The sequence below is a fragment of the Ailuropoda melanoleuca genome, chromosome 1 (assembly GCF_002007445.2).
Source record: "Ailuropoda melanoleuca isolate Jingjing chromosome 1, ASM200744v2, whole genome shotgun sequence".
In the NCBI taxonomy this organism is placed as follows: domain Eukaryota; kingdom Metazoa; phylum Chordata; class Mammalia; order Carnivora; family Ursidae; genus Ailuropoda; species Ailuropoda melanoleuca.
Genome location: NC_048218.1, coordinates 45,177,646 through 45,192,610, shown reverse-complemented (window position 1 = coordinate 45,192,610; position 14,965 = coordinate 45,177,646). Strand labels below are relative to the sequence as shown.

The following is a 14,965-nucleotide window of genomic DNA, read 5'->3' as shown; positions in this document are numbered from 1 at the left end:
ACTTTGATTATATGATGCGTCCTCCAGAAAACTTCCCTTGACACTCTCAATCCCCAGTCACCAAGGCTGACTTGGTGCCCCTCTCTAGCCCTTAACATTCTGTTATTAATTATACCAGAAGTTCCCCAAATGCAGGAATAACAGCCCATTTTGTCCTCAATGCTTCCCTAGTTTCTAGCTGTGTCTAACATAAACAAAGTTTGTACCCTACAAACAGACAAATGAGTTAGGACATAAGAAAATAGTTTGACAGATCTAGAGATATTTGGCAACTAAATAGGGGACAAGACAAGATCACTGTCACTGTTTTCAAAACATCTTCAAATATCATGGAAGGAGAATATTTATTCCACGTAGCTTTAAAAAGAGGTATCAGGACCAAAGGTGTTGGCTCTGGGGAACCACATTTTAAAACAATGCGATGAAGAACTTTCTAAAACCCAGAACATGAGATACCTTGGTCAGTATTCAACTGCATATAATTGGAGGGGTTCACACAGGGCCCAGCAAAAATGAATTAAGTGATGCCCAGTCTCCTTGCAAAGTTAAGATTCTGTGACTAATAAAATTCTACTTCTGAGCACCTGAGTATACATATGTAGGGTAAGAGTTGCCCCAGATATATAAAAGAGATCAAAGGTCATATATTAATGCTACCATGGGCCTAACACACCATGCAGTACTGCGGCAAAAGAATAGTCAGAGGTTTTAAATAAAATAAAGTAATCCAACCCCAAACCCAGCATTCCAACACAGGGGACAAGACCAGTAAGAGGCAAATCCAGGTCCCCTGGGGCATTCTCCACACTACCTCCTTCATCCTAAAGGAGGCAATTTAACTTTATAACGTTCAAGCAACTTCCCATTAAAGTGGTTTCAACTTTAGATTTATTGCATTTTCCAAGGTTACCTCATTCAGGCTGTGCATAATCCAGAGGGACTCAAGGGGCCACACTGTAAACTGTTACAATAAATATTAACGAATATCGTGCCTGATAAAACCTGCAATCTGCACACACGCACACATGCACCCACACAAAAGGGGACTTTTCACCTTATATGGTTGCTTAAAAAAACCAACTCTTTTTACATTCCACTTTGTTGGTCTGCCAAACACGCAGAGTACATCTACTTTAAAAACACCAATTAAAAATATTAACAACACAAAAATATATAAACGGTGGTTCAGAGCCAAGGGCACATAAATTGACATGGATTCAGACAGTAAGCAAACATAAAATGAGAAACAGAAACTACTACATCATCCAAAAGGAAGCATGAACAATAGCCCTTAAATGTGAAAGTGATCCTCCCCTCCCCCATCCCATTTCCCAACTCCTCCACCCCAGAGCGTAAGCTAATGATTAGGAGGGAGGCAAAATGACTGAAAGAGAGAGGGATAGAGGAAGAGACCCAATAATAATTTGGGCAAGACCTGCAGGAGTTAGGGAGGAGGGGGAGGCAATCTCATTTCACACTGTAACTTGGGACAGCCGCAAGGCTTTTATATTACTCACCAGAAATCCTGCATCTACAAGTGTCCAAATATTTCAAATACCTGGGCTGCATAACTGAGGAGCAGCTGTGGATAAGAGGGCTGGACTGGGAGTTACAGTTTTTGGATTGACATTAGTAGTATTATTATCCAAGTCCTGCCACTTAACTTTTCTGAGCCTTAGTTTCCTCCGCGGTAAAATGGGGATCCTAAAGCCTATCTCCTAGCATTCATGAGAAGAATAACTAAAACCATGTGTGCAAAGGCAACTAATTTAGCTAGAAAAACACATGGACAATCTCAACGATTTTGTTTGGAGAGAAAAGAACTGCTTGCCTCTGGTACCCAGCAGGGTGGGTTACCAATATTTTCCCGATGTTGAATTTAACCCAGGTCATGGTGGAGTCCATCACTCTAATAACGAGTGGCATGACACTGTGCACACTGTGGACAATTAATGTATGAAGGAAGGAGGGAGGCAGGAAAAAGTGAAAGATGAAAGAACTAGGCATAATCCCAACATTCTTTCTGCAAGAGGCACAGATATGCATGCACAATGCCATTCCACCGCACCTTCTAAGGGTGGTCTGAAACTTATTCCTACTGCAGTAAATGAGCTTGGGGTCTCAGCCAGGGAACCATGCTCATAGTCTTATTGTTGGGTAATTCTAAAAAAATTATATTAGTACAATCCTTTCCTGTCATTGTTCTCTACACAATTATCCCACACCCTCTGGAAGCTGACTTGATAATTCACTGGAGACTCACTATTGCTCTATCTTTGGAGTCTATTAAAAATAAAGTGTTTTTATTACAACTAATTTTGTTCCTAACTTCTCTAAACCCTCTTTATGGGCTATAGCCTTTTGGTCGATGGATTACTAAATCAACTTGTCAGTCTGCACAAGAAAATTTACACCTGGAATTGATGCAACCCACAGAATGAATTAAAATCAGACAAAAATTAAGTAAACTAATTCTTCTTGGTCTTTTTTATATTTATACAAAAACTAGAATATTTAAAGTTCCGGGAAAACGCTCCTGTGGTACATAAAGCATGGCACAATTCTTCTAGGTTCACAAATATCTCCTTTCTCTATAAGTTCTGTGAAAGGTAGGATCAAGTCCTATGTAAGCACTTTTCCTGCTGGGCCTCAGTAACACATGACTTCTTCGTGGTCAGTGTAACAAGCCATAGTTCTTATCTTCATGGCTCTGACCAAGTGGGGGCAAGTAAAACAGACACTGGGAAGCTGATTACTTTTCTTTCTCTTACTATTCCTTAAGTTCAAATTAAACCTCCTTCATTCTATTTAAAAAAAAAAAAAAAAAAAAGAGCCAAACTCACAGAGTATAAGGGTAAACCAGATCAAGGGGGCAGATGGCTCCATTTTGTAAAAGAACAAGGACAGTGATAGGCAGTTTGACTATAGCAGCTTAACTTCCAATGTGAGGGTGGAACCACACTGCAGAGGTTCACAGGAGGCCCAGAGGGGGAAAGTTCCAATTATATAACCGTACTGAAGAAGTGATTAAAAGCACTGCTTTTTTCCTTTAAAGGCTTCTGATATTACCACACAGAAACATAAAGAGGATCCTGTATATATATGTAAATACATAATAAATAAATTTTGTGTTAACATTTTAAAAAATTTCATAACTATTTGTGAAAAACCAGAACATTCTGGCTCCAAGTCTTGATTGGGTTGGCCTAGATACTTTCTGTAAGTGCTTAGAATGTGTGGAAATCAGAATTTTTAAGAATAGGCTGCTGTGCATACACTACATACATGTGGTTCATTCATTACTTTCATTGCTTTCCATACTTTCTCACTGTCTTGGCCTTTTGCTTGTACCAACATCACACTGCCAAATCAGAACACCCTGATGAATGTTTTCGAATCACTCTGCTGCTTTATGCAGCAGCTTTTGTTGTATAGCATGTGAAAAATAAACTTACAAATATAAACACAAGTACTTTTATTCTTACGGAGGGGAGTATATTAAGAAGAGAGGGGGAGTGCTCCCTGATCAGTGGGAAGCCTGCTTCTCCAGCTTTCCCACTCCCCCTGCTTGTGTTCCCTCTCTCACTGTGTCTCTGTCAAATAAATAAAAAATCTTAAAAAAAAAAAATTTAAAAAATCCATCCTATTATTAAAAAAAAAAAAAAAAAAGAAAAAGAAAGGGGGAGTGGAAAATGGCCTGGAGATTTCTAGCCTGGATAGCTGGGCGAAAGATAGCATTATTAAATCCAGCTAGACTCCCTGGGCAGGAGCATGAAAACTAAGAAGAGTTTCCTAGATTTGGAAATTAGGAAACTACTAGTGAGGGCAGAATCTGGACTATAGGTAGGGGATGGGAAGTTAAGACACTAACAGCATGAGTTCAGGCAATGTGAAAGAGAGAGAAACAGGCAGTTAGAGAGGAGAGTAATGAAAGCAAAGATTTTATTAGAAAATGGGATCTTTGGACATGTTATGAAGTTATAGAAGAGAAAGAAACTGCAGGTACACAAGGGGAAGGAGGTATCTGATAGGGAAAGATTCCAGAGAAGATGCCTGTGATCCAAAGCTCAGATAAAGGGACAGACTGGGAAACCAAGAGGAACATCCTTTTAAGGCACGAAGAGAAGAAAATGTATGAAGAAGGGGAGAGGTTAGGAGGGGGGTGGAGGGAGGGGGAGAAACAAAGGATGATAATTTGTGAAGGGCAAGACTGGCTGGGGGAATGGGAACAGTGGAAAAGGTTTGGAATCATGGTTTAGGAAGCAGAGCCAACAAAGAATGAATGAAACTATTATTGATAGTAAAGGCCCATTTGAAACTGGAAGCTTAAAGATAAGTTCTTTAGATTGGTCAATCAGTTAGTCATTGAACATTTACGGAGCAACTCCAAAGTTCCAGGCACCATGCAGCCCTAGCCAAGGACTCCAGGGTCTAGTCAGGAAGTCAGGCAAGTAAACAAACCATAAGGAAATGTAGCAAGCTCTACGATAGAGGTATACATAGGATACACAGGAGGAGAAAGAAGATGTATTTAGTCCCAGGGAAGGGGGGAGCAGTTTCCTGGTGAGGGAGTTGCTTAAGGTATTAACAGTCCTATCTGTAAAGTGAGAACGGGGAACTGGCCATCGGGAACTCCATGTCATTGCCCTCCAGGATATACTAATGAGGAAATGAAGTGATTCCACACATTGGTACTGAGAGATCTTGACCATCAATGCTTGAGGATGTAATTTTTATGATCACCAGTGAGTTAGGCAGGCCAAAACTAACAGAGCTCCAGGGAAATATGACAGAAACCAAACTTTCATAGACTTTCACAAGCAACACATCTGACTGTGGCTGTATATCTTGTTAAAGTCCTCAAGCATTTCTGGGAACTATTCTGGTGAACTGGTTTCTTGATTCAAATTGGGCCACTAAATTCCGGTTTAATAATTACTTGTATTCTATTATCCCCAAGCACAAAACAAATATTTTCTTAAATGCCTTTGCTAAAAAAAAAAAAAAAAAAAAAAAAAAAAAATCAATTATCTGGGCTTTGTTTTCCATCTTAAAAATGCTGTAGGTATCTTATCTTTCCTGAGGAAAAAATATTCCAAAGGCCTCACTGTTTATACTCCTCCTTGTCATTTACAACTCTGACATCAAAGTCTGCACTCAGCTTTGTTAATGGGATCTGTTCTGTCCTCTTTGTGAACATACCACTTCATTACTGTAGAGAGTATCTGAGTTCTAACTTGAGATTTCTTAATAGAAAAAACAGCTCTCCATCACTAGAATGGTACAGTTACAGAATTGGAAGGGACCATGAAACTACTTGTGTCATAGAGCTTAGGTGATGAAGGACAAATTACCCAGCACTTGAGCTAACTTTTTGTTTTAAGTGAGAGAAGACACCCTTTCATTTACTATTAATATAACAGAACCTTTGTAAGAATCAAATAAAATAGTGGAATGGCAGGATTTTTCTATTCAAAGTGATTTTGCTTTTGCTGTCCTGAACTAACTACAGCTAACATTTATTGAGGGGTTATTATGTGCTAGGCACTATGCTAAGCACTTTGTAAGGATTATTTCATTTTGACATTATTTCATTTACTTACAATAATCCTAATACATTGGAGCCATTTTTATTCTTATTTTACAATGAGGAAATTGAGGTTGAGAGAAGCTGACAGCCAAGTAGAGTGTGAGTTCCTGTACTGATTTTGCCGTTAACTGATGTGTAACTCTCATCAGTAGGTTCTTTAATCTCACATAATCACACATCTGTGTGTGAACTGGGAACAATTACATACCTACTTCACAGGGTAGATGGGAGGATTATGTGAGATATTGGTTCAAAGCACATCTGCCATGAAATCTGTTTTTCCTTCTTGGAGGTACTGTAAGCTACTAGAAAGAACCTGAGCTGTGGAATCAGATGATATGGGCAAAAAGCCCTGTTCTGCTACTTGTTAGTTATGTGACATCAGGCTGTATGTCACTTCTCAATTTCTTCCCCTATAAAATACGAAGAAAAAAAGTATCTATACCTCCCAGAGATACTGAAGGAATAAGTAAGCTGATTCCTCATAAGGAGCTTACTTAGCCTAAGGCTGCTACAAACCAAGATGCCATCTCCTATTCCTCTTTGAGGGTCACATGATAATTTTCTTAAGAGTACAACAAAAATATGGAATGTGACTTCTAGGAAGACTGCAGGGGAGGTTTAAGAGGTCTACTATGTGGGAAAGGAGGCCCTCGTTAGCCACAGAGCAGGTCAGTGTGGGAGGTGTGTCTTGTTGCCTTCTTATTCCAGCACATGGCATCGAAGAGAAGACAAGTCCCCATAAAAGGGTATAACTGAACAAGGCAGCCAATTGCTCATGTGGATGCTTAAGGTAGTTCTCGATCAGTATCAACTGAATTCCTAGGAAGGCTACCACTGTAGTTTCATATCTATGAAAAGAGCCTTCCTGTAGAAATGATGAGTAAGAAGTGTTTCAAAGATATTTATGGCATCTTCCTATGAGCAGGACAATGGGGAGGGCCCTTACAAAGATGCTAATAAAGTCCTCTTAGAAGAGACGGGCTGGATTTATTCTTTTGAATGTAGAGATTTAGGACCCCAGTAAAAGGTAAAATTGTCCAGTGTGTCATGAAATAGAGACAGATAAACTGCTTCCTTTCTGGGACAATTTTTATACAACTTCAATACAGACAAAAAGAGGTAAAAGCATCTATACCTCAAATGGCTCTCTCAAAACCTCCACACCAACAATACTACTCACACGTTAGAACCTCATTCATAACCTGATTTTTCAGTGCATGACAGATCTAGAAGCAAAAAACAGAAATAGTGTGGGTAAGAGGAGCAAATAAATGTATGGTTATAATTTGACATAGAGGAGGTAGAAAAGAAAATACGAAAATATATTATTTAATACCCTCAAGTGTGTTCATATACACCACACGGAACTTCAAGCAGGAAGTATGGATTACCTCTAAAAATATCCATCAAAATGTTACTAAAAAAAGAAAGTTCTGACACAGGAAAAACAGCAGTTGTTGGAAAATTTACCTTCATATACCACCCAGTTCAATACCAAAAAACAAATCAACATAATGTCATTCTGTATTCTTTCCAAATCTATGTATAATTCTCTTGCCCATTTTGGGGATACACTTTTATAGTGTTCTCTTTGTCACTATGCAGAAGAAAAACAATTCAAAATGTAAAAATTAACATTCTCAACCACCTCAACTTCTTCAAATTAAATACATGAGAAAGTTTTTTATGTTTCCTCTCAGGAAGATGAATGAGAAATTTAGTAAAAGACCTAGGTGTTTCTTTCTTCTTCACTCAAAATTGGTAAACAGAAAAAAAACCCCACAAAAAACTAGTACGCATAGACATTATAAGGAAATCTGGGGTGGGAAGAGGAAATTTGTACTTCCTCCACAGTTCTATGTGTGTGTATATGTTTGAAAGCTGTGCATCTATTTCTTTAAGAACTGTTACTACAGTCTTTTCTAGCACCGGAAGCTTAATAAACTGAGAATATAAATGATCCATTCCAAGTGGCTTCTGTTCCTGAATGACCAAGCCAACCAGGATCCACACAGATCCTGAATTCTTCCTTCCCCTTCCCACCCCCCAGATCCTGAATTCTTTCAACAGGTTCTAAGAGTTGGAAATTTCTGGGTTTGGGGGTAAAATCAGCCAGAAAATTCTTCTGTTTCCTGGATTGAACAAAATGACTGCTGAAGAACAGTTGAGGAAAATATTCAAATTCCTCAGTGTAATACCGTAATTTGCTCATTATAAAAATAATTTAGACATCTAACTAAAGCCAAAAAAAAATTCCACTGAAATTGTCCTAGTTTGATTTAGGGCACAAATTTTGTAATCAGAGACAACACCAGATCTCAAATAGGAATTGCTCCTTATTCTCCTTATTAAATCAATGAAGAAATCACATCTACAGGAGACTGTGGTCTATGTAATATCACAGCTCTCACAGCCTCTGGTGGTGTCCGTGCCACATCTCTCTCTTCTATTTAATTTCTATGTAACAGCTTCAGAGTTGACCCTACGTCTTATGCACAATTATACATATCCCTCTGGGATAAGTAATGACTTTGTAAACAAATTTCATACAAAGGGGTGGGGAATTACTCTTCCTTTTTCTTTCTTTTTTTTTTTTTTAAAGATTTTATTTATTTATTTGACACAGAGAGAGAGACAGCCAGCGAGAGAGGGAACACAGGCAGGGGGGGTGGGAGTGGAAGAAGCAGGCTCCCAGAGGAGGAGCCCGATGAGGGGCTTGATCCCAGAACACCGGGATCACACCCTGAGCCGAAGGCAGACGCTTAACAACTGAGCCACCCAGGCGCCCCTGGGGAATTACTCTTTCTGATCAACTTATTCATAGAATCCCTCATAAATGTTTCATAACAACATCTAATGCACGGGTCAGCAAAATATGGCTATTTTGGTTAATAAAGTTTCACTGGAACACAGTCATGGCCACTCATTTGTGCATTGCTCTATGGCTGCTTTCTGGTGGGACAGACTGAGTAGTTCTGACAGAAACTGAATGGCCCACAAAGCCTAAAAAATGTACTGTCTGGCCCTTTCCAGAAAATATTTGCTGGCTTCTGACCTAAGGGCACCTTTTGGACAATCAGTCACTGAATGTCATTATATCCAACATTACATCCATTATATCCATTGCTTGTCTACTATCCAACAGCTTTGTAAATATATGAACTGTGCTAGGTTAAGTCCATGTGAATTTTGGCATGGAGACTAGGTTAAAATAAAATCTGGCCATTTGATGATGAGACAAAATCAATGATTGCTTGATTGATTCATGCATTCATTCAAAAGAATAATTATGCACTATGTGCAAAGTACCAGAAATATAAGGGTGAGCAAAGACAGTATGTACTGCATTCATGGAATTAACAGTCCAGTAGAGGAGGCTGAAATTATTTAGATAACGCAGATGTATGTAAAATCGCTGCCGTTAAGTGGTGCAAGAAAGAAGTCATGGTGCCACTAGAGTGTATAATGGAATTATGGCTTAGTCAAAAAGGTCAGGGAAGGCTTCTCAAGGAAGTGTTTCTAGAGCTGAGGGTTGAGGGCTGCGCAGGAGGAGTTAGCCAAATAAATAGCAGAGGAAAGAGGTGCAGGCAAACACAACATGGGCAAAGGTCCAGGGATAAGAGGGATAATGGCAGATATAAGCTACTAAAAGCAGGCCAGCATATTTGGAGCAGAAAGAGTGAAGAAGGGAAGAGTCTGAGGTGAAATTGTGAGCCAGACCAAGCAGGGCCTTGAAAATCCTATCAATGAGTTTTTAATTATTCTAAGGGCAAAGTTAAACCTTGTAATCCCTGGGTGATAGTCTCCCCCTAGGGCCACTATTATCTTCATGAATAGTTTTTTCTTTCTTTCCTTTTAAAATCCTGAGCCAAAACAAGGCTTTATTCTGAGTAACACCTAAGTCTTCATCATTCTATTCAGTAAGAGGAAAAATAGAAAAGAAAGGAAAACAATAAAGAATTTACTTGTACATTTTAAATTAATAAGTCAATTACATCTCAAAAAAAAACACCTGGGGAAAATAATAAAATAAATTAAAAAGCAACAAACAAAAAGAATTTACTAAGTAGCTAAGTATTAAACATGTATAAAGAGAATTATGTGGGCTGTTTCCATCCCTCTCTCCGTCTGGAGAGGTGGATATCAGGAATTGTGTTGGATAGGGATAGTCACACAGCCATGATCTGTTTCCTGCTGGGAACAGTACATTTTTCAGCTTTAATTATACTATTTGATGAATAGCATTTTGTAGCTGAAAGGCAAGGGAAGGCACCAGGGGAAACTAGTGAAAACAGAAGGTAATAAAAAGAAGTGCAAAAGTCCCAAGAACAGGCCAGGTAAACCATGGCTCAGCCACTTAACTGTTTGACCTTGGACAAGTGACTTAACTTTTTTTGAGTTCTAGTTTTCTCATTTGTAAAAATGAGAATAATCAGATGTCTATCAAAGAGTTGTCATGAAAATTCAGTAAGATGATGTTAAAGCTTCTAAAGTTTAGCAGGAACTCTGATACTGTTTTCTTCCTTTCCAATAATATAGTCTATTTCTGATGTACATTATGAAACAGGGAAACCAGGGTAATCAGCAATAGAAGATATAGATAAGGACGTAAAGGTAGAAAAAGTCTTATCTGCAACTATAGTAGGTGCCTCTTTGTTGACTTACAGTGCTTTGTAAACTTCACCGTCTAACCTAATGACTCAATGACTAATACCTTAAAATGACCTTAACCCCTATCTTCTAAAGCAGGTAACAAAAATACGTAAGTCAAAGGTAGAGACTTACTTTTGATTATGAAATAAAAAGTTATTCCAGATAATATTTCATGACATATTCAAGAACATTTGTAAATTAAAAGAACAACGACAACAACAGAAATCAGCTGATACCTCCCTCTTTCCAAGATGTGGGTGTATGCTGCATACCCGGCTGCTAAGTATGTCATTGGTAATCACTGTGACTGGTTTGGAGGGTGAGATTAGCAATGCCAAAGGAAGCAATTATTTCTACAGACAAAATCAGTCTCACTCTGATCCCCCGAACTCAGAAGAATTAAAAAGTAAAAATTATAGTTTAGCTATAGAATCGCTTAAAGAACCACTACAAATGTACTGTGTAACTCTAATCAACTTTAAAGTGTGTTATTATACCTTTTTGATTAGGAAATACTAACTTAAGCACCTTGTAGTCCTCTGTACCTTTTAGTAAAACATATAACTATGTTAGTGCTCCCAGAAAGAGCCCAAGGTTGCTATTGTTTATTTTTCCTTCTTTCAACTGATGAAAGGCACTGAGAGTGAAGTGGCCTATTTAAGATAGTATTATGGGTAAAAATATAAAGCCATGGATTCCTGGCTTCTCCAAATGAAGAACCAAACCGTGCTATACAACTAAGCATTCAGAAAAAATTGAAGGATAAAAATCTAAAGGATATTTAAATAATTAAGCAAGAAGCCAATAACCAATTACGAAAGGTCTTAAAGTTATCTTATTAAAAACAAACAGAATACTACTAATACATCAAAACAGAGTTTGGGGAAACAGCTTAAGGTTTCTTTGTAGGCCTAGCCTCAGTAGTTGTAGAACCAGGAGCTTACAATAGGAAACTTTTGTTTAGTTGTACACTTTTTTTAAAAAAATTATTTACTTATTTATTTATTTATTTATTTGCCAGCGAGAAAGAGAGAAAGAGAGAGAGCAAGCAGGGGGAGTGGCAAGCAGAGGGAGAAGTAGGCTCCCCGCCAAGCAGGGAGCCCAATGTGGAATTTGATCCCAGGACCCTGGACTCATGACCTGAGACAAAGGCAGCTGCTTAACCGACTGAGCCACCCAGGCGTCCCTGTTTAGTTGTACCCTTAATGATAAATCACTCTGGTCATTTACTCAGTTTGGTGGAGGGGGTGGGGGGAGAGTTTCCTTGCTTCATATTTAGGAAACGTTCCTCCCAAGTCTTTGAAATTTACTCACCATAATTTATATTATCAGATGGCATTCACCTAATAACAGCATCCTGGGAAATAAAATGGCAAAAGAATTCGGGACACATCTTGAAAGAATTGGCCAAGTTAAGACCATACAATTATGAAAAATGAACAATCATAGAGCAGATGTGTGCTTGTCAGGGAGGCTGTACAGAGAAGGTGCCCCTCCGAAGTGCCTGCTGGGAAGAGCCAGGCAAACCCATCTCCATGCTCTTCCAACTTTGAAGATGTTTTATGATTCTGAGACAGTTTTCTAAGCCAATTTGGTCCTTCTCTGCACATCCTAAGCCATGTAACAATTTAACTATTCGTACATTGCTTGGTAACCATGTTTTACACACAAAGTACTGTCTCTTGATAACAAAGGAATATTAACATGATGACATAGTCACTTTAGAGATCGGAAACAGAATGCTGTTGCCTTAAAAGGAAAAAATATTTATCTTACCACCACCAATGTCTACACAGCTTTGCTTTTATTTTTGTCAGAAATATCTTCCCCAAGTCTGATTCTCATCTTTTGAATTAAAGTCTACACAATGAAGTAATCTGTAAATGTAATATCAGTCTTTTCCACGAAGAGAAAAACACTTCTGAAAATAAATGTCCTTTCACTGTTAAAGATGAATTACTTGGATACCTATTCCAATTTCAATTTCATTTCCAAATTCTCAACTTTCAGGGCTTGGAGAGGTAATACAGTGGTCTACTCTAATAGTCTCTTATGATTTCTTTCTTTTTCAAAGATTTCTTTCTTTCTTTCAGAGAGAGAGGGTGAGGGAGAAAATCTCAAGCAGACTCCTGGCTGAGCATGGAGCCCAACTCCGGGCTTGATCTCACGAACCTGAGATCATGATCTGAGCCAAAATCAAAAGTTGGATGCTTAACTGACTGAGCCACCCCTCCTAGGATTTTTGTATTTATATTTTTTTACTTTCTTTTTTTCCCAGTGTTATTCAGAAATAATTAACATACATGACTATGTAAGTTTAAGGCATACAGCTTGATGGTTTGATTTACATATATTGTAAAAATTTTTATCTTTTATTAAAAAGTGTTCAAACAATTTCATATTTTTCATTTGGTAAAGGGGAAAGAATTTAGGAGATAGGATAGCAATTATGAACTGTGATTAAATCCTGCAGAGTCCAAAATCATGACTTTAAAACAACCAACAGATATTATTCTGAGCCAAGGACAGTTCTCATGGATTCTGGCCAGTTAAAGTCGAGGTAAGTGGACAAGGTTCCTTGTTACCTCTGGATTCCTTCTAGATCCATAGGGCTCCAAGATGAAAGTGGGGGGAGAAGAGAAGGAAGGACCTAGAAGATGATGATTAAACATTCAGTAAGAGGAGAATGATCACATGAATAATAGCACCGTCATACAATGAAATACTATGCAGCTATTAGAAATTGTGGCATGGAAGAATAATGACAATGGCTACTGTTCCCAAAACAACATGCACATCATAAAAGACACAGAAAAGAAGGAAGCCAACAAGAAGCTATAGAAAAAGATGAAGAGTAGGAATCTCAGCATGGTTGGATTAAGGATAAATTTTTTTATTCTTTATGCCTGCTTCCCCATTTTCAGTGCTTCACATATGTGACATATTACTTAAAATTTTTTATTTAAAAAAGGGAAATGCCGACAGAAAAGGGAGAAGAAAACAACAATAATAAAGCACTCATAGCAGAAGGAGGGCAAGTGTTAGCACCTGTGCAACGAATGTGCTGCATTCGTCTGATGGAGAAAGTGCCTGCACTTGGCAATTTGGTGCTTTATATTATAGAGCCAGCAAACTTCTATTTGAAAACTATAGCCAATGTGCTGGAAGCAGCAGTCTCTACTGAAGGTTAAAAAAAAGAACACTCTGGATGCAGGCCTCAGCATGTAGCCACCACTAAGACAAACAGAAATCGTTTCTCACCTGAGAGTAATTATGGTATGTACTGTAACTTGTATCAAAGAGAGTAGGGTAGATACACGAAGTCTCTTATGACACTAAAAAAAAAAAAAAAAGCACCCTTTAATTTTTAAGATCAACAGTCTGTGGGGCGAAATGCCTTCAGACCACTCCTCAGCTGCAAGTGCAACTAACACGGAATTCTGATCCAGACATGAAACCATGTGGATCAGGGAAATCATAGCACTGAAAGGTTCAATAACAAAAAAACAGGAGCCTCACATTTAGCTGCTAAAACAAAGACCTTTGAACACTGTTTATCCATCCTTTCCAGGATGAGAATTCCTTTTTCATAACAAAAAGTTTCCTAATTCCCCATTCACAGTACTTGTAGCTTTTGCTACTGACAGAGCGAAAAAAGATATAACCAAGAAAGCCTACAACAAATTCAGAAAATATTTAAATGACTTGTATGCCATCAATCACAATAGTATCCATAGCTATTTTGGGAACACATTAATATGAATGTTTTTGGAATATAGATTGGAAGAACCCTTTGACAATTTTGAAATCTCCCAGGGGTTAAAGGTTTACATGTTGAGAAGCACTGCTGCAAAGCATATAATATATAATGAAGGAAGACCATAATCTCAAGGACTTTATCTTTCCCAAGGTTATCACTTGAAATACAACTATCACACACTTATAAAAGAAATACACAATTTCATGGTGAGGTGCTAAGCAGAAGAAATGAAAACAGCTATGAATGAGTCACACGCTGTGGGCACGGAAGGGTGTGTGGCACTTCTGAGCCTAGGGGTTTCTTCTGTTGGCTCTGTGACAGAGGTTTAGCATAGAAGTAGGGACATGAGAACCCTGATATGGAGGGGAGGGGGTTCTTGTTTAAAAAGTATGGGATAAAGTTGCCTTCTCTTTCCTTATAAAGCCTTCCTGTGTCATCAGGCTGCCCGCCCCCAACCCCAAAGAAAACAGGGGTGGCCCATAAGTGCCAAAAGAATAACTGTCTGGGCTTTGCATGCTGAAATTGACTTGGCAAGCTCTCCACCTCACAAAGAACACAAAGAGCTTAGTTTAGTCTGTGTGTAAATGCTTCACAATCATTACCAAAACATCCAAAGCAACATGCTCAAGGGAGGGTAATGAAGCTTTGTCTCTCCCCCTTAGTTGTAAGCTTCTGACATCCATTTATTTACTTATAACTCCTAGCAGCAGCCAACCTCCTCAATCAACACGCACTCTTGGCTGCCTTGGGCACGTCCTAACAAAGGGCTATATGGAAGCACACATGGTGGGTAAAAACCCCAAGCTCAATCTATCCCAAACCCATGGACTCTGGAGCATCTGAAGTCTAGATCTATTCAACAGTGCCGGAAAGGGGGCTCTGTACTAAACAAAGAGCGCTGAAAAGCACTCCTTCATACAGATAACGGGCCTAGAGGCTTCAGAAACGGCTTGGTTGAC

The 14,965-nt window shown here is 38.6% G+C and overlaps 1 protein-coding gene across 3 annotated transcripts in view; it reads right to left on the bottom strand.

The window, feature by feature from the left end:
* CMSS1 (cms1 ribosomal small subunit homolog) overlaps nucleotides 1–14,965 on the bottom strand; it is a 388,299-nt gene that overhangs the window by 228,917 nt on the left and 144,417 nt on the right. The window contains exons 2-3 of one of the 3 annotated variants that reach the window (XM_034657271.1): nucleotides 13,508–13,581; nucleotides 12,832–12,896 (exon numbers count right to left, since the gene is read on the bottom strand). The exons of the other annotated variants lie outside the window; for them this stretch is intronic. The gene's annotated coding sequence lies outside the window, so the exon portion shown is untranslated. The remainder of the gene's footprint in view (nucleotides 1–12,831; nucleotides 12,897–13,507; nucleotides 13,582–14,965) is intronic. 3 annotated transcript variants of the gene reach the window in all.